At 43.6% G+C, this 19,496-nt stretch overlaps 1 protein-coding gene across 2 annotated transcripts in view; it reads right to left on the reverse strand.

Annotated features, from left to right (window-relative positions):
- Positions 1-4,403, reverse strand: part of CHD7 (chromodomain helicase DNA binding protein 7) — a 148,295-nt gene extending 143,892 nt beyond the window's left edge. For both annotated transcript variants that reach the window (XM_066578291.1, XM_066578290.1), the window contains exon 1: positions 4,071-4,403. The gene's annotated coding sequence lies outside the window, so the exon portion shown is untranslated. The remainder of the gene's footprint in view (positions 1-4,070) is intronic.
- Positions 4,404-19,496: the final 15,093 nt, after the last annotated feature.

Below are 19,496 nucleotides of genomic sequence, written 5' to 3' on the forward strand. Positions count from 1 at the left end.
GGATGGATTTTTTTGACAATGAGTGCATAATTATACAAAAAAAAAGCCTTACACTGAAAAATAAGAGTTACCCTTAACGGATGGGAACATTAACCCCACACACATTATGATGGCATCATCCCCATCAACCTCTGCTGATAAACACGGCCCGGTGTTGTCATGCCCTAGAAGAGCAAACAAGTTGCATAACACTTATGCTTGATGCATAGTTGGGTTTTAAAGAGTCGGAAAGAGTCCATCCGCAGCTCCGTGTGGCCTCCATATTCAGTCCATATGTCATGTGTTTTTTTTTCTCCTTATGCCATTTGTTTTTCATGACCACAGAAAAAAATATATATATGCACAAGACATTTTTTTTTTTTTATGCATCTTTAAAAACAAAAAAAAAGGACAGCACACAGACCGCATATCCATGTGCCGTCTGTTTTTCCTTTTTCTCCCCCCACGGACTTCAACGGCGAATGCCATCCATAAAACAAATCAGAATAGTACATGCATCGAGTTTTTTCATGCAGTCGGTATCTGCATGAAAAAAAACTCAGTTGAGTGTGTTGCACTATGGAAGTAGTGGAACTAATAGAATAAAAATAATTAAAAGAAAAAAAAAGTTATACCTATACTCGCCAATTTAATTCGCCTTTGCTTACATTGCCACAGCAGCCATGCGCGTATACGGGCAGATTACCGCTGCAGCCACGTAAACAAAGCCTGATAGCGGGAAGAAGTGGCGGGAGATTGAACCATCTTTTATCTTATCACTTCCCCTAGGTTTACAAAAAAAAACCCATAAAATTAAAAAAAAAAAAAAATTCCTGACAACCACTTTTAAGATAGCCACACACACAAACTTCAGACGAAATGGCTGATATTTAGCATTTTGGCAGACCATCATTTTGAAATTTTCCATGGACAATTGCTTGCGATGGCTGACGGCAAACAGAAAACGTGATCTGTCATTTTGGAGCCACTGAAATCATTAGAAGTAGCGTATGAAAAGGTGAATTGTTTGACTTCTACAGAACTAAATACTGTCCTTCAACATAAAATGAACTGCCAAGGATGCTCAGCATCACCAGTAGAAAGATCAAAGACTCTTACAGACATGTAGAAGATACATTAATATCACAAGAGTAAATAAATAGAAATCGGTTGTGAAAAAAAATAAACAGACACTGGACAGGGGGCCTTACCCTGTAATCTGTACTAGAAAGTCGTATGATCACCACTACAGCCATTTATACACTACAGCCATTTATACCAGGGTCATTACAATACCAGGGTCATTACAATACACTTTACAGTACTTTAATAAAAAGATCCAAAATACACCAAGTCACTCCATAAATAGCAAGTGCTCTGAATGACAGCCGCGTCAGTACCACTGCATGCTCCCCAATACATCCCATGGCCTTTACTATACCTACACAAGTCTTACAACAAAGTGGATTATATGTATCAGTCATTAAAATAAATATATATTCTATGCAGACACAAATGTATCGGTTTGTCACCAACAGCCTATGTTAAATGAAAACCTGTTACACCAGCACTGCTTCCCAGAAAAACTTTTAGCCCATGGCATGTTGATGTAGTTCTTGCATGATTTTTTTTTTCGGGGGGGGGGGGGGGGGGGGGAATCATTGTTTTTAATATGCCTTGGCTAAAATAAAGATATTTAATCAAAACCTATCTTTAGCAGCAGACTTCCCATCTACAGTATTGTATAAAGGTTTTAGGCAGTTGTGAGAAAAATGCTCAAGTAAGGATATAAAAAATAAAAAATAGGAGTTTGACTCCAACTTTATTCTGCTGCAGGATGACGATTCCAAAGATACAGCCAATGTCATTATGAACTATTTTCAGTGTAAAGAAGAACAAGGAGTCCTGGAAGTGCTGATATGGCCCCACAGAGTCCTGATCTCAACCTCATCCAGTCTGTCTGGTATCACATGAGGAGACAGAAAGATTTGAGCAAGCCTACATCCACAAAAGATCTGTGGTTAGTTCTCCAAGATGTTTGTAACAATCTTCCTGCTGAGTTCCTTCAAAAACTGTGTACAAGTGTAACTAGAAGAATTGATGCTGTTTTGAAGACAGTCACCAAATATTGATTTTTTATTTCTCTTGACAAAAATAAACTATTACTACTACTATTTCTGAGTGCATTTTTACTTTGCAGCATTTTTCCACACCTGCCTAAAACTTTTACACAGTACTGTATATAAAGCCTGCAATAGGCCACTGTGCCCTCGTGGGGTTAAGAGTTAATGAGGGCCCAAAAAGCTGCCATTTTAGGTTAGTCTGGAAAGCAAACAAAGTACACGATGCCCCGAATGAGGGACTGACACTTTCCTGAAATGAAGTAATCATTGCTTCCGCAGATGAGCGGCGACTTGTCTTGTAAGCCATCTTCAAGATGCAATTTGTATGTGATGATCTGTGTTATTTCTAGCACTAGGTGGGATTTGCATGTGATTTGGTAAAGTTGAGCAACTCTCCTAAAGTAATCAAAATTACATGCAAATTCAATTTTTATTAAAAAAAATTAGGGGTTGTGAACGCAGCTTTGCTTGCACAATTCACTGCTACAGTCCAACATGTGACATGTCACCATGTAGCACCAAGGGTTATGTTGAGATGGACATTTGGGCACAATGCACAACCCTGACACACATGACACAGGTCTTGTAAGGTAAGAGACTCTCCATGTTCCTGGAGGTAAACTTGCTGAGAAACAAAATTGGGAAGGGGGGAAAAAAAAAAAAGTTTTCCAGCCCAGCACCTGCCCCAGATGGAGATGAACTGCAGCGCTCCTCAGTTTGGGGAGGGACAGGAGACAGAGCATGGTGTGGGTCGGTGATCTCTCCCATTCAAAAGGAAACTCCTCCTCAACTGCTACTTTGTGTCCTTTGTCTATTGTTTGTTCCGTGAAAGAAAATACTTGCAACAGAAGAAGAAGAAAAAAAAGCAAGAGTGAGGGCTGAGAAGTGCCCAAGTCAATTGGGTATGTAAGCCAGTATTGTAGGGGGGAAAGCTGCCATGTTATGTGGTGGGTGTCTCTCCCATCCTCACTCCTCCTACCCAAGGGTACCCTCCAGTGAAAGGCCATCAGGAGGAGATGAATACATAGCAATGATGGCTGCTGGTAGCCTGCAGCGCCTTCTCCATGAGCCTCATCCTTCCCTCCCCCCTTTGCTGCTCCACCACCAGCAGCAGCAGGGGAATAAACAGGAGGCCATGTCTTCTCCCATCACATCCCAGCAGAGGACAATGACCCACACCCACCTCCCCTTATCAGTCCCCCATTATCGCTTTATTACAGCCTCTCAGATCTTATCCCAGCTGAGGAGGTGATGGGGGGGCGTGTGCACACAGCAGCCATCTCCAGAAACACAAACATGGACATCCTCCTCTCCTGGGTGACCACCAAGGTTACCAGAATGGGAGATCAGCCCTACAGCTCAGGGTCAGTCTGCTCTGCTACAGACCACTACAATAAAGTGCATCCTGCTCTGACTTCTCACTTAATGCCTGGGCACTTTTTTTTGGCTCCTCGTGGTTCTTCCCCTCCCCCTTCCCCAAAGTGAATGCTACTCCCCATCAAAGTATCAGGTGTACCCATGATAACACTTCTGAGCTACCATAACACACTTTGCACAAGTTGATCACCACCAGCCTGCTGCTGCTGCTTGCTATACATACACACAGCGGTCCAAGCTACCTCGCAGATGTCGCGATAGGACAGGGACATCATGCGGTCACGATCCCTCCCCCCCTCCGGCCAACAGATCCTCCATCTATCCATCTCTTTCCCTGCCCTCCCCCTCGCATAGATCCCACCACTCGTGCTCTGCAAGGGCGCAGTGCACACGGAGCGATCGCAGCTATCAACCGCACCGCCTGCCATCGCGGAGGAAAGTTTCTGCGGGCATCCAGGAGGGATGAACCGGCCCGGTGCTGCACTCAGGAGGGTGGCATTGTTATAGCCATGCTCCCCGTAGTACTAGCCTACTAGCCAACTCACCGGGCACACTACTAGCCCACTCATCAGCCCATCAGTCGTCACTTACCCGGACAGAGTGCGGCAGCAGGAGCCCTATTGTCTCATCGGGAGGACAGGGACACTCTGTTATCTCTCTCTCCCCCCCTTTCCTCCTGTCCAGGCTGAGAGGGAGGAGGGGGAAGCTCTGTGTGTGTGTGCCTGGAGTTTACGCTTTCTTTCCCACACTCCACCTTTTATCCGTATTCCCGTCCTGAGCTCCCGGCTCCTTCTTCTCTCTTCCCTTCTTTTTTCCTTTTGTCTTTTAATTTCGTCTCAAGTTTTTTTTTTAATCCGATAGTGTGCGAGCGCGTCCGCACGGAGGAGGCGAACCCGCGGCCCCGCCGGACACTCACTGCTCGGGATCCTCTCACTCCGGGCACCAGCTCCAGCCGCGTGCACGTGTCCTCCCCGAGGACCGAGCGCGCCCCCGACAACTCTCACACACAGACTCCTACAAGCCCCGCCCCTCGCTCGCTGCCCGCCCTCCCCTGCCACACAGCTCTGTGACGTCACGCGGCCACCAGGCATAATTTATGCAAGAATTCACTAGTGCTGTTCATTCAGGTATCTCCCCCCCCCCCTCCCCTCCTCTTAAAGGGACCTCGCTCTACTACAGCGCGCTCGTGTCCGTCCCGTTGGTGACTGTTCCGTACGGCAGGGAGGAGTGATGGAGAACCTTGTATGTTATATGGCAGAGAGGAGGGGGTTTTACTAACTTATTATACCCCCTTTCTATAGCACATGCTGAGGTTGCCATCACTCATACTGGGCACGCTGTGCAAGAAACGGACACGAGAAAAACATGTAAAAATAGGCATTTTAAGGATATGATTACGTTTTTATAACCGTATGCGCGATGTATGTTTTGATTTGTTACGATCCTTTTTTTATTAAGATGAAAACCGTAAAGATTTTACACCATAAGCTCTTTTTTCTTAATAAAGTTTTCTAGTTCAACACTTTTTTTTTTAATTGATCACATAAGGCGGATATTTGCTGCGGAATTCTCGGATCCACTGCAGATGGTGCCCATAGAATAATTAGAAGCGGAGGAAAAATCGCAGCATGCTCCATTTTTTTTCCGCGTGGGCAGCTTCCATTGAAGTCAATGGAAGCCGTCTGATCCGCCAGCCTTCCACAATCACATTGCAGAAAGGTCGCGGATTGCCTAGGCGATGATATGGGAAAAGCAGGAGTTAAAAAAAAACCTGTACAGCGTACGTCCGATGCCCCGCCGTGCGGACCATCCGCAGTGCAGATGAAAATGAAAGTGATCAGACGCCGTTGCTGGCAGAGCCGGATTCCGCTGCGGGAAATCGCATATGGAATCCGGCTCTGCCGTGTGCAGGAGGCCCTTTGACTGCAATGTTAAAAAAATATACGTTTCCATATGTTTCTTTTGCGGGACAGACTGCGCTCTTCAATACCACAAAAAAAAACACACACAAACGTATGGCGTGTAAAATACAGCCAGACGTGTGCCATGTTTGACTACATTTAAAGGGGCAGTCCAGCTGTAAAGAGTTGATGGTCCTTTAGACGAGCTGATTATCGTTTGCATGAGCGACTGAGCGCATGACATCATCCCTGGGTCCTCCGCTCTCGGGCAGCCTGCTTAGACAGGCAGTGGCCAGATTTGGTATTGCAGGCAAAGTTCCCATAGACGTGTATGTCCTGCAATACCAAGCCTGGCCACTGAAGAGAGAATGGAGCTATCTGCTTTCTGCACAAATCAGCTTAGTATATGAGTGCACCAACCCAGCAAACAGTGGATTGATGGGGGTCCTGGGCAGCAAACCACTGGCGATCTACTATTGATGGTCTGTCCTGAGGATAGGACATCAATAGTTTACAACTGGACAACCCTTAACCTACTGAACCTGAGGCTCCATTAAGCAATACATTTTCCTCCATTTTTTTGAATAAAAACGTGTGTTTCCTAATGATCACCTGACAGTGCGTTAAGGCTGTAAAAGAAAGTCTGACTTTGTTACTTTGTTGCCCATAGCCAATCACAGCGCAGCTTTCATCTTACCTCAGCAGTATAAGAAATGAAAGTTGCGCTGTGACTGGTTGCTATGAGCAACAAAGACAGACTTACGCAGTTTCGGTAACATAAATAGACATTATGCAACATATTTCAAATTCCATGCTTTTCATAGCAGAAAAAAAAATCTGTGACTTGTGAAGATTTCTGTTTCGGCTCCGCAGCGTTTACTGTCTGTGCAAAGGCCGTACGTAGGCGGCCGATAAACCCGTGTGAGTTCTCTCCTGTCCAACACGGACAGAACTCACATGGAAACTTAAAGGGGTTTTCCAGGGAGAATACTATTGATGACTATCCTCAACATAGGTGATCAATAGTTGATCGCTGGGGTCCGCCGCTCGGGACCCGGACTAATCAGCTGATTGTGCGCCCTCTGACAGTGCCGCAGTTACACCGTGATCGGACCGGAAGTCTCTGCTCCAACCTCTGTGTAGTATCCTGCGCTTGTAACTGCAGGCAAGGCTCACTTTGAGTTCAATGAGAGCCTGCAGTTACAAGCACCGACCACTACACAGAGGTTGGAGCAGAGACTTCCGGTCCGACCCCAGTGTAATTGTGGCGCTGTCATAGGTTGCACAATCAGCTAATCGGTCAGGGTATGGAGAGACGGACCCTAGCCGATCAACTATTGATGACCTATCTTGAGGATAGTCATCAATAGTATTCTCCCTGGAAAACCCCTTTAACCCATTTATTTGTATGGGCTCATTTACAGGAGTGATTTTTCGCCTGGACCCAAAGCCCGAGATTGCAAATTCACTGCATGCCCCATTTTGGTACGAGAATGGGACATGTTATGTGCGGTGTGCTGCTCCTCGCACAGCACACAGACAGGGTGTCCGTGTGATGCGTGTTGTGCCAGAGAGTGTTGGGTGCAACCTGCATTAGCCCATGTAAATACAGCCTTACGCTGCATGGACACGGGTGATTTAACAGTTGCACCCGCCATTTTTGGGCTGACAACATTCGAACATGCGGTCCATATGCTGTCCGTTGTGCTGAACACTGCATATTGATACATGCTATTCTCATTCGAAAATCAGACAAGAATAGGACATGCTGAGACTTCTCGTCCGAGTAAGGAGAAGCCTGTGTGCATACACTCATACAAATGAATGGGGGCTATTTTTATCCGATTTTCGGAGAGATGTTTTGGTCCAAAAATCAAACGGAAATATTGTCCGTGCGTAGGTACTAGAGATGAGTGAGCATACTCGCTAAGGACAATTACTCGAGCGAGCATTGCCCTTAGCGAGTACCTGCCCGCTCGGAAAGAAAAGATTCAGGTGCCGGCGGGGGAGAGCAGGGGGGAACGGAGGGGAGAATTCTGTCTCCCTCTCTCCCCCCGCTCCCCCCTGCTCACTGCTGCCGGCACCCGAATCTTTTCTTCCGAGCGGGCAGGTACTCGCTAAGGACAATGCTCGCTCGAGTGATTGTCCTTAATGAGTATGCTCGCTCATCTCTAGTAGGTACCTTAGAATTTAAAATGTAGCCAGCTTTCATAAGGCTGCCTTCACACAGGCGGTGAACGCTGCGGAGCCATGTGGAGCTCTCAGACATCTCCTTCACACGTCGCAGACTTTTTCTGCTGTGGAAAAGCATGAAATTTGAAAACCTCTGCAGTTGTGAAATCTGCAGCATGTCTATTTATGTTGTGGAAACAGGGAGTACCTGCTGCAGATCTACTCCATAGAGATCAACTGGCAACACAATCTGCACCAAAATGGAGTTTTGTTGGGAATCTTGAAAGATTTCCATCCTGAATCTGTTTATAAATCTGCGTTTGTTGATAATTGAAAATGAAGCTTGCTAGTGTGACCTCAATGCAGGAAGTACGACTAAGGGCCCCTGTCCACGGGCGAGGCAGAATATCGCAGGGGAGAGAACTGTCAGTTTTCTGCGGTGAGCCTACATGACAGTTAGGCTCACTGCGGAGAATCGTGGCAAATCACAGCATGCCGCGATTTGAGACCCGCTAGCGGAGAATTGCTATGATTCTCCGCTCGTGGACAGGAGGCTGCACTTTCCATTGCAATGCTTTAAAAGCGGGCACTGCGTTACCCGCAGCTGGATTATCGCCGCGAATAACGCAATGCACAATCGCCTCTTTCATACGGGGACCTACTCACGCAAAAATCACTGTGGATGAAGGAATTTTACACAAAAAAATATCTGAACATTCCCATAGGAAACGGTTGTAGCTGCAAGTTTTTTACACGCGTGATTTTTGCGTGTGTAGGTCCCTGCATATATTTCCCATCCGTAACATGCGGTGAATGGAAGCAATAAAAGTCTATGGACTTTTAGTCTTCCTTTCAAGCCTGCACTGGAGCTGCGAGGGGACACTGCGTATAATATACACGTACAAATCCTGCAACAGTTAATTCCGCGCAGTTCGTTATCTCTGGCCAATGCAAAAGCGCAACAGAATTTCTTCAGCTCAGACGTTATGCGTGAAAGTAGCCTAAGGCCCAATGTCCACGGACGGATTTGATTTGTGGAATCTGCGCGGGTGCCGCAACTCAAGATCTGCAATTCAAGCCGTCCACAGAGAAGCATTAGCGTCCGCACCTGAATTAGCGCATGCTCCATTTCTGTACAGATCCTGCACGAACGGCTACCAATGACGTCAATGGGAGCCGTCCGATCTGCGGCCCGTCTCTTATTTAGTCCCTGGACTTATTTTTTTTACGCATTTGTATAGCGCCCACATATCCTGCAGCGCTGTACAGATTGCCATCACTCACCCAGGGCTTGTTCACATCAGCTTTGTGATATCCGTTTTGAACGGATTCATTTCTTTTTAAACGCGCAGCAAAATGGAATTCGAACAGGAACCACAGATTACTTCTTTATATAGATCCAGTAGATGGATCTGTTAACATAAACTGACTGTTTCCGTTTACATTAGTTTATAACGGATCCATTTTGTATTCTTCCGTCTTTCTGAGGTTGTATTCACACAGGTCATTTCTCCCACATGTCTTGCCTGATTCCAATATAGAACTCACCTCGGCGAAGAACCCTTTCTCATGAATGGGTTCATTCACACAAGCGATTTTTCACTCAGACCGATAGTCCAAGTTTGAAAAATCGATGCAACTTTAACAGTAGAAAGTCCTACTGTTTGCCCCTAAAATAACCCCTAGCTACATTAAAAATACAAAACCAATGCATTACCTGACAGGCGCTGTCGGCTCAGCCACACTTCTACTTCGGCAGTTCCGCAGCACTTGTTTGTAGTCTTCAGCCAGCGCTTACTAGTCAGGGGGTTCAAAAATCCTGCCACCAGGAAGCGCTGGCTCTGATTGGTTCTCAAGCGACACAGCTCAGCCAATCACTGCAGTGCTCGATGAACCAATCACAGCCATTCAATGCAATGGACTATCCGCAGTACAGAAAATGACATGCGAATGCAGTCTGGCCACAAGGCCAGATATTGCCGCAGGAATCCAACCCTTTTGTTTGGCGCCGGCCTTAGGCTGAAAAAAAGATATATGTCCATGTAGTTCAGCTTATTACCCCCAAATGTTGATCCAGACAAAGGCAAAAAATCCCAATGAAGTAAAAGCCAATTTTCCTCATTCTATGGGAAAAAAATTCCTTTACGACTCCAATTCGGTAATCGTAATAAATCTCTGGATCACCGATCCTTCTGAAGTAATCAGTTACTATAAACTGATATTGTTACACTTAAGAAATGCGTCCCAGGCCCTTTTTAAACTATTTCATAGAGTTCCCCATTACCGAATCTTCAGGCAGGGAGTCCCATAGTCTCACTGCTCTTAGGGCTAATGCCCACGGACAGATTATCACTACAGAATTCACGGCCAGATGGCCGCCGCGAATTCCGCAGCAATGACCGTCCATAGGCATGCTGGGTTAAAAGATTCTCCCTTGCCCACGAGCGGAAATCAGCTGCAATTTTCTGCTCACGGGGAGAATCGCAGCATGTTCTATTCTGTGCAGAAAATTGCCTGGACGGCTTCCATTGCAGTCAATGGAGGCCGTCCGTCCCGCGATATTCCGCTCAGTAGGCACAGCGGGAATCCACGTCATAGCCTAGCGCCGACGCGTTATGTCCTGCACTGCCCATGCGTGCTGGCTCATTGGACGAGACACTCGCGGCGGATGGGGACAGGTGAGTATAGGGTCTCTAGGAGTCACCAGGTCTGGTTTCGTTGCGATATATTGCAGTCGGAATCCCACCCGGGCCGTGGGTATGAGGCTTTAGAACCCTCTTCTATGTTATGTAGAAACCTTCTCTCCTCTAGACGCAGAGGATGCCCCCTTGTTACAGTCCTGGGTATAAACAGATGATGGGAGAGATCTCTGTATTGTCCCCTAATATATTTATACATAGTTACGCCACTCAGCCGTCTTTTTTCCAAACTAAATAACCCCAATAAGAGAACCAATCTAAAGTAGTGATAGAGATGTGCTGATCACCCATCACAATCTCCAGCTCCTGCTGCCAACTCAGTCAGATGGGGGCAAAAGGGCATCATGTTCTGTGAATTTATAATGTCTATGATCTGTTGTAACGCCTCCATCAGGCGCTTGTGTGCCTATGACTGCTTCCTGTAATGACATCATTCTTGTACTTACTATTAATTGTTTACCATCAGGCCGAGACTCTGACTCTAAAAACTCGCATCCGAATTTCCATTTGTGTCCCACATAATACCAGACATAGACATCACTGCCCATGAGGTCGTGTGATGCATTTTTAACATGTGTTACTATGGAAATGAACTAAAAAAAAAAATTAAAAAAAAAGTGAAAGGCACTGAAAAACACATGTGAAAAACCGATTTAAGGCCACTTTCACACGGGTGACAGAATTGCACAATTTTCTCATGATGCGACAGTGCTACAAATCGCATGCATGTGAAGCCTATTCTTTCCAATGGGTTCCTTTACATTAGCGAGAAAAAAAATTGCAGCATGCTCTACATAGCCGCGATTTGCGATGTTTTGTAGCCCATGTTTCCCTATGGATCCTTCCTTTCTGTTGCATCACATCGCACAAAAACATGGTTTTCGTAAGGTTCAATGTAAATTTTACAGTAGGAAGTCCTATTGTTTGAGCCCTAAAATAAGCCCTAACTGCATTAAAAAAACAAATACATTACCTAACAGGCGATGTCCATTCTGCCGCACTTCTCTTCCCGAAGCTCCAGCACATTTGTCTGTAATCTTCAGCCAGCGCTTCCTAGTGAGTGGGTTCAAAAATCCTGTCTCTAGGAAGCGCTGGCTCTGATTGGCTGAGCCGCTGTAATCAAGAACCAATAACTGCAGCGCTCGATGAACCACTCACAGCCATCACATTGAATAGCTGTGATTAGTTTATTGAGTGCTGGCTTTGATTGGCTAAGCCACAGCACTCGACAACTAATCAGAGCCAGTGCTTCCTGGAGGCGGGGTTTTTGAAACCCCTGACCAGAAAACACTGGCTGAAGACTACAAATAAGTGCCAGAGCTGCGGAGGAGAAGTGCACCAGATGGACGGCACCTGTTAGGTAATGTATTGTTGTTTTTTTTTGTTTAATACAGATAGGGGTTATTTTGGGGGTATGGCTTATATTTCAACCCCCCTTTCGAAAATCCTGGCAAAAGAGCACTACAAAGTCGAGCAACTTTACAATGACACAAAATCACGATATAACTGCGAGAAAACGCAGCGATATCGCATAGAACACAGCTGCGATATTGCTGCAATTTTCTCGCAGTGATATTGCTGTCGCTGGTGTGAAAGAGACCTAAAAAAGATGCAAATCGTATGTGAAAATTGCAGAAATTAATCAAATGCATTAAAACCACAAATAAAACTGTAATTTTTGCACTTACCAAAAGCACTCACCCGTGTGAACACAGCGCATGCTCATTCAGAAACGGATTTGTTACACGGACACTTAAAACAGAACCAATCGAAAACCTTTCCCTTCAGTTCCCTCTCCCATTGACTACAACATAAAAAATATCCTTCCTATTTGATTTCCTTCACCTCCAGAGTGCAGCAATCTGCGCTATTATTTCCATTTATTAAAACGGAAAGCAAACAAAAGTCATACTGAGCTGAATTGAATCACTTCAGGTTTTACTGAAACCAGCGGAAACTTATACGGAGCTGTTGTTTCCAGTTTGGCAGCTCCTAGACAGAACAGCTAAAAGGAAAACAAAAGTGCAGATGTGAACGAGCCCTTAGATTACAGAATAGGAGATCGTGAAGTAAAGGCTGGTTTCACACGTGGCGCTTTCACATTTTTCTTGTTGCAAAAAATTTTTATTATGGTAAAAAAAAATGTCTCAGCGCAATGTTAGGCTCTATTCACATCAGCGTTGTTAATAGGATCACTTTATGGGGTCGCCCTTCTCAGGACAGCTGCCCTGTATTTTCTAGGTTGTAACAGGTTGTAGGGAATAATAAGGTCAGACATCCATCCCTCTTCTGTTCCTCCTGTCAATTTGCTGGATTAATTTCAGTACTTCTGGATGGCATTCTCTATTTGAACGTGGAGAACTTTCATCAGACTGGTGATATGGACATCATTAGGCTGGGGAGGTTGTTCTGACCTTTTTTCTATACATGTGGTCACAAGCTGTGGAAATAATCTGCACAAAACCTGTGCGGAAATTGACATGCGGTGCAGAATTAAATTCCGCAGCATGTCAATTTTATCGCCATTTCCGCAGTAGCATTCACTTCTTCCATGAGGGAGAGGTGAATTCCGCATAGGAAAACGCCCCAAATGGTGCGGGTTTGGAGGCAGGCTTTCTGCTGCAGGTCTGCAGACATTTCACTGCAGATCAGCCCCTGTGTGGACCCAGCCTAAAAGAAAATCTGTCTTTGATGCCCATATCAACCAATCACAGCGCAGCTTTAATTTTCAAGAGTAGAATATGAAATTGAAGCTACGCTGTGATTAGTTGCAATGGGAATGAAAAACAAGCTTTTTTTTTAGACAATATCATACATCTGCAACGCTGTGATTGTGAAAAAACCTCACAGACCCAAAAGGGCATCAACTGTTTAAAAAAAAAAAAACTCCACTTTTTTATAGTCTGTTTATAAATCTCCCCACAGATAACATCTGGATACTGCAAAAACAGCAGCAAGAAATGCCAGCATCAAAACTACAAAGAATGCGCCACTTTTTGAAATAAACATACTACGTAATACGTGACATAGACTTCTTTATTTTAAAAAAATCCTAAAAAAATAAAAAAAATTACATGGGTCTATTAATAAAACACCACCCGGAAAAAAAAAAAACAGCTTGTAAAGGTGCATGAAGTTCATGCCATTTATTACAAGCCTCAAAACACATCACAAAAAAGCTCTGTGTAAAGGAAGCCTGAAGAGGTTTCACACTAGAGATATTTATGCACATCAGTGGGAGTCAAATCAGCATTCCCTAGAATGAGGGTGTCCAGATCCCGTTTCCCAGCAGAGCTGTGCAGTCACTGAAGTCTGTGGAAGATCCGGAAACAGATAACTCCACAGGAATACATAAGTGAGGAGGGGCACTGGTTATTTATACATGCATCCCTATGGATATATCCCACATCCGAGGACGAGCGAGTAAACAAACAGCCCCTCTCCCATCCCAGGGATCACTGCAACATAAAAGCCTTGCTACAGAAAAAGGAGAATAAAAAACTAGTGAAAAAAAGATTGTATCCAGGTAAGACAGGTGACGTATTTTATGCAACTGTGGTACTGAAAGGCCATATTTACAGCCCTTGTCCGTGTTCTGTGCGATGTGAGGGAGACCTCAAGACACAACAATAGGACATGCCGCGATGAGCATGTCTGCAGCACTATTTGTTCAGTTAAAAAAAAATGGAAGCTTTCCGTTTTATAAAAACCCCATTGGAATCAATGAGGGGAAAAAATGGTCAGTTTATTTGTGTTTTAAGTCCGTTTCTCTGCTCCAAAAATGGAATTATGAATGAAACCTAATGAACATGTGAATTGAGCCTTAGAAATGTATGAATAAATGGACAGCTTGGTGTTACCAGTTGGGGGTGTGTCCTACATAGACTGACACTGTCCAATCAGTGCTGATGGAGTGAGAGTGTATAGGGACACGCCCCCAACTGCCAACACCCAGCTGTCAATTTGGTCGTACATTTCCAGGAGGAATAATAGAGGAATGGCATAATGTAAAATGTAAAAAAATGTTTCCGAATTGTTATGTTATGGAGAATACAAGTATTTACTAAAACAGACATGCCAGGACAGGTGACAGCTCCTCTGACTTCCCAGAGCACTTTATTGTCTACTATATTGCTACTTTTATGCTATTTTTATAGTGAATCAGAAAAGGAATAGAGAAAACTGCATACACGATGAGAAAAGCCTGAAAATCAGGAATTGTGTTCTTGGCATTTGAAGGCTCATAGGGGTATTCCCATCTCGGGCATCCCACTCCATTGTGGTGCAAATAGGAAACTAAAGCACTCACCAATTTCGTGTCCATTTCTAAAATGCCCCGTTTTCTCAAAAAGCTGTAGTCTTTTTTGCACTTGTTTACTGCTCATTGCTAGGGGCACTAACCACCCCCACCATAGAGCAGAGATGGCTTGTTAAGTCATTCACACTCACAAACTGGTGGAACTTCAGTGGAACTTGGAAACAGTGGACATAATTCACAGACAGACATAACACACTGACTGACAAACACCCAAAATACAACCAAGCATAACCGCACACATAAACAGATGTAAATAGATACGATACAAGGTATTGGTTCATATTTTGGCCAAGATACTTAAGCCCACGAGCCCACTTCAAGGGTCCTCATTGTCTTGCGAGTCCCTACTCTAATGAGACAACTTCCACATGAAACCTGCCTGCATGCAGGTCTACCGTCCTGACAAGGATGGACGCGCGCTTGAACCTAGGGACCTACATAGACCTAGATGACAAACGAAACGCAGCAGGACTGAACACAGCTCACACCAACATGCCAGGGATCTACATATGACACTGCACACTGTGCACCCTGAACAGGACTGTTCACACAACAGGTCTGGCACATGCACTGACTTGTAGGAATATGACACGGGTCCAGAATATGCTGCAACAGTTTTTCTACTGTTCAACTCAAGAGACAGAGCCGAACAATAAAAAAGCAGAGGAAAGTCCAGCATCCTCTAACTGAGGAGCTGGTATATATGAGCAGCAGACCGGTGGTGATCGGCTGGCTAGAGAAATCCACACCCAGCCAGCTCAACCAACCCCCACCTGTGGGGCTGAGCTGCTTGAAAGTCATGTAGTACAACATATTCAAGCGCTCACACAACTGTCTGAAAAGAGAAGCGCTGTGTACATGTGGCAACTTCACAGGGGCATAACGCAAAAAGGACGCCCATTGAGCATGAAGCATCACTCCGCGGACTCCCCGTACAATCATCTTTGAGCCACATAACACAGTTTTTAGGGCTCAAAGATGATGACAGATTTCCTGTTACTGCTAGGTATGATCTGTGTCTTAGGGTGGCTTCACATCTTATCAGAACCTCCAGCCGGAGGGTCCGTGACAGATGCAGCTCAAAATACTGGAAGAAAAAAACACTGCATGCAGCGCTTTTTCTTCCATCTCAAAACCAGCCAGCTGGGCAGAAAACAGGCAGACCCCATTATAGTCAGTGGGATCCGCCCGACGCTGTTTGGTTCTGTCCAGAGATGGAACCTTTCAGCCGCTGGGATTCCCCTTCCCTGCTCCCTGAGCAGAGCAGGAAAGCTGAATCCCCAACGCAGATGTGAAACCACCTTGTATTGTCGGTTGTCAGAAAAAGCCAATAAAGGTGGTTTAGAGAAGAACTATGTATGTTTGTCTTTGTCAGATGAAAAGTGGTGAAAGAAGAAATATGAGGGGGTAAGAATGTGTTTCAATGTATCTGTCAGGTATGATGGACATCTCCTTTAACTTGCAGACTGACATCCAAAGACCCTTTTACATGGCACAGTTATCATGCAAATAATATTTAGAGTGTGATTTGCATGATAATTGTTTGGTGTAAACGCATACAGTGAACAATCAGTGATAAACCGTTAGATTATCATGATTTCATCTTTCATGCAGACCCGAAAATCATCATTGCTTTTCTGTTGCATTGTTTGGTGTAAACAGGCAGTCGTTCATCAATGAAGGACTGCCTGTTTACCGTGAATGGAAGCAAGTGGCCAGAAGAGATTTCCAGTGCACTCCCCCTCCATTCACTGAGTGATCATCGCTCCTATGTGAAAGCACAGGAGTGGTTATCGCTGGGATGACTGTTGGCTGCTTTATCGGCTGACAGTCATTCCATGTAAAAGGGCCTTTAGATTAGATAGAAATGAACAAGATCAATGAATGGATCAGTCCCTTTATTCTTTACATATTTGTTATAAGAATATTAATATTACTGGTGTGGGAGAAGTGCCTAAAGTTCATTTTACTGTTGGGGGGAACAGTCACATGAAGCTTGGAAAAACCCTCCTGAAAATGTCACTTTATTGTATTGACTTTGTCTCATATAAATATATTTGGTGCAGAACTCAGTCACCATAAGTGTATCTTTTACCCTTTAATAGCATAACTAATTTTATCCTCAACTAATTTTATCCTCAGGGATCTTTCACACATGCGCAATATTTCTGCAAGACGCAACTAAAGGCACCGAAAATTCTGCCGCAGGATCTGCAGGTATACATGCAGGGTATAGAGCAGAAATGCGCAGCAGCAGATTAGGCTGCGTCTTTAGGTGCGTCTTGCAGGAATATTGTGTAAGAGGTCCCTTAAGAAGCAATAAGTAATTTTCCCTTTTGTGTTCCAGCAGTCATAACTCATATATGGTATATATAATGTACTGAATAACGTTTATTCATTTTTGGCTGCAGGACAGTGGAAAAAAAGCAATGTCACCCTTGTTTTGGTGTTTAGCATGTATTATAACTATTATGTTAACTCTGTTCTACGGCCAATATGATTATGACAACACCAAATTCATAGAGGTTTTATTATGTTTTACCACATTTGAGCAATATAAACACTTTTTTTTTTTACAAAAAGACTTTGTGTGGCGCCACATCGCAGAGCAGAGCATTTTCATATTTTCATTGACAGAGCTGTATGTGTGGCTTGTTTTTTGTGGGGCATCTTTAGTTTTTCTTGGTACCAAATTGAAGTATATCCAACTTTTTGATTACTTTATTCCTGTTTTTGCTGAAATGAGATGAACAGAAAACGGCTATTTTGGCATTTCTTTTCTTATTTTTTTTTTATTTAACGGAATTTACCATACTGGATAAATAATGTAATATTTTATGGATGTGGCCCTACCATTTATGTGTAGGGGTTTTTCATTCTTTTTCTTTTTTCTATTTTTTATCTTTGGATCTCTGGGGGTCCTAAAAGCGAGCCTCTAGTAATCAGATATTTGTCCTCTATCCTATAAGTAAAGCATAAATGACATGAGTGCAACCCCACACCCATTTAATATAGAATTACCTAATAGGGAATTTAAAAGAGTTGTCTGCCAAAGAACACATTTAAAGGGCTACTCCAGCGATCATTTTTCCATCTCTGCACCCCTCACCTGATTGCCTGTCACACTCTGGAGTACGTATATATTGCAGTCACTTACATTCAGTACAGCCTCCTGTCTGAATATTATCAGACACCATCTTCATTTTAAATTTCTCACTGTTTTTTCTTCCCCTATTCTGTGCTAGCAATCCCATGTTGCAACAACACAGCATCACATGAGCAGCTAGAGCCAGGACCATCTCTGCCTGCTAGGAGAACAGTGCGATTATCAGTACCCTCTCTATCCTCCTAAATAAGCTATAGACCATAAATATACAGTCAGAAGGCTGAGCTATCATCGTCTTCATTATAGCTGTGTGACAGGTGTCTCTAATCATCAGCAGTTATGTGATAGCAGTTTCTGTCTTCCCCTGTGAAGGGCTTGCATGGTAGAGTTTGTGTAATATCATGACACAGGATTTATTATGACTGAAAAAGTGACTTCTTGAGAGAATATAATGCCAAGTAAATTTCAGGTTGTCACAATAAGATCACATAACACTCTTGAAAAGAATGACTCCTGGAATTTTCAGATAGAAAGGACTAACTAAACCAGATAATACTAGCTAATTTATATATACTGGGGGGAGGGGGGTAGTTACATAATGAATGACATTTTTTTTAAACAGAGTGGCCCTTTAAAAAGTTATTCACATGATAGCATGTTTTTAGAATGTGACATCGTTTTATGGTTGGTAGTGGTACCAGAGATGGAATCTTGAAAAGGAAGGGGTTCCTTCTCTATTGACCAATCAGTTCTGCACAGAATTGCAGCCAGCCCCTTTTACTACTACTGCAGTTCCCTTGTACGGTGGGCAGCCGGGGCGCTGCTGTCAGGGAAAGAATTAGAAAGGCCCATAGTGCTGAATTAGTTCTCTGGCCCTTCCTCATCTGAATTGGTGGGGATCCTGGAAGTCATATCCCCACAAATCATAAAGTGATGCCATATCCAGTGATATATCATTACTTTATGAGTTGGGAATAGCCGCTTAAGGTCCATTTGCCACTTAAAATTCAAAGGACAGTGAAATATAAATGTCATGATGAGTATTATGTACATATACAATGTACCAAAGGTGGAAAGGTAAGGGAATACCTTTCATGTTATGATGTAGCCGGTATATTGTGCATAATAAAGCATCTAGACATCTTTTTTCATATAGGCACTGCAGTCCAATTTCACATATCTCTGATAAGGATCAGCCCTTGTATTATTATTCTATCTGGGCTGCAGTAATTTGAAAATAAAAAGATGCCAGCGCCATTGCACTTTCCTCCTCTCCATTACACACGGCCACAATTCAACTGCACCCGTCCTTTTGCTGTGTGTGTAAATTGCCTTTCGCTGTAAAATAGGTCGAAGGTATAAAAATCATTTATGGTCAGGCATGCAAAGTTTAACACTGCAGGCACAGCAGACAATATAATCTGCTTTAAATCTCCCGCTAGCCTCTGCTATTAAAGTCTAAGAAAGGGTTAAAAACTATAGGGAATTCAGAGGATTGTTTTCTGATATGCATGCTTTCTAAGTAATTACAATGACAATTTGGATATTTTTTAGGTTTCTTTTTTTACAAAACATACTGTAGATGATTTTTTAATGATATGCATGCATCATTACAGATCTAGCTATCTGATCTATTTTTTTACCTCTTTATTTTATATCTCATATCTATCTCATATCTATATCTATCTATCTATCTCATATCTATCTATCTCATATCTATATCTATCTATCTATCTCATATCTATCTATTTCATATCTATCTATCTATCTATCTACAGATCTATCTATCTCATATCTATCTATCTATTTCATATCTATCTA

This window comes from Eleutherodactylus coqui, chromosome 9 (genome assembly GCF_035609145.1).
Source record: "Eleutherodactylus coqui strain aEleCoq1 chromosome 9, aEleCoq1.hap1, whole genome shotgun sequence".
In the NCBI taxonomy this organism is placed as follows: domain Eukaryota; kingdom Metazoa; phylum Chordata; class Amphibia; order Anura; family Eleutherodactylidae; genus Eleutherodactylus; species Eleutherodactylus coqui.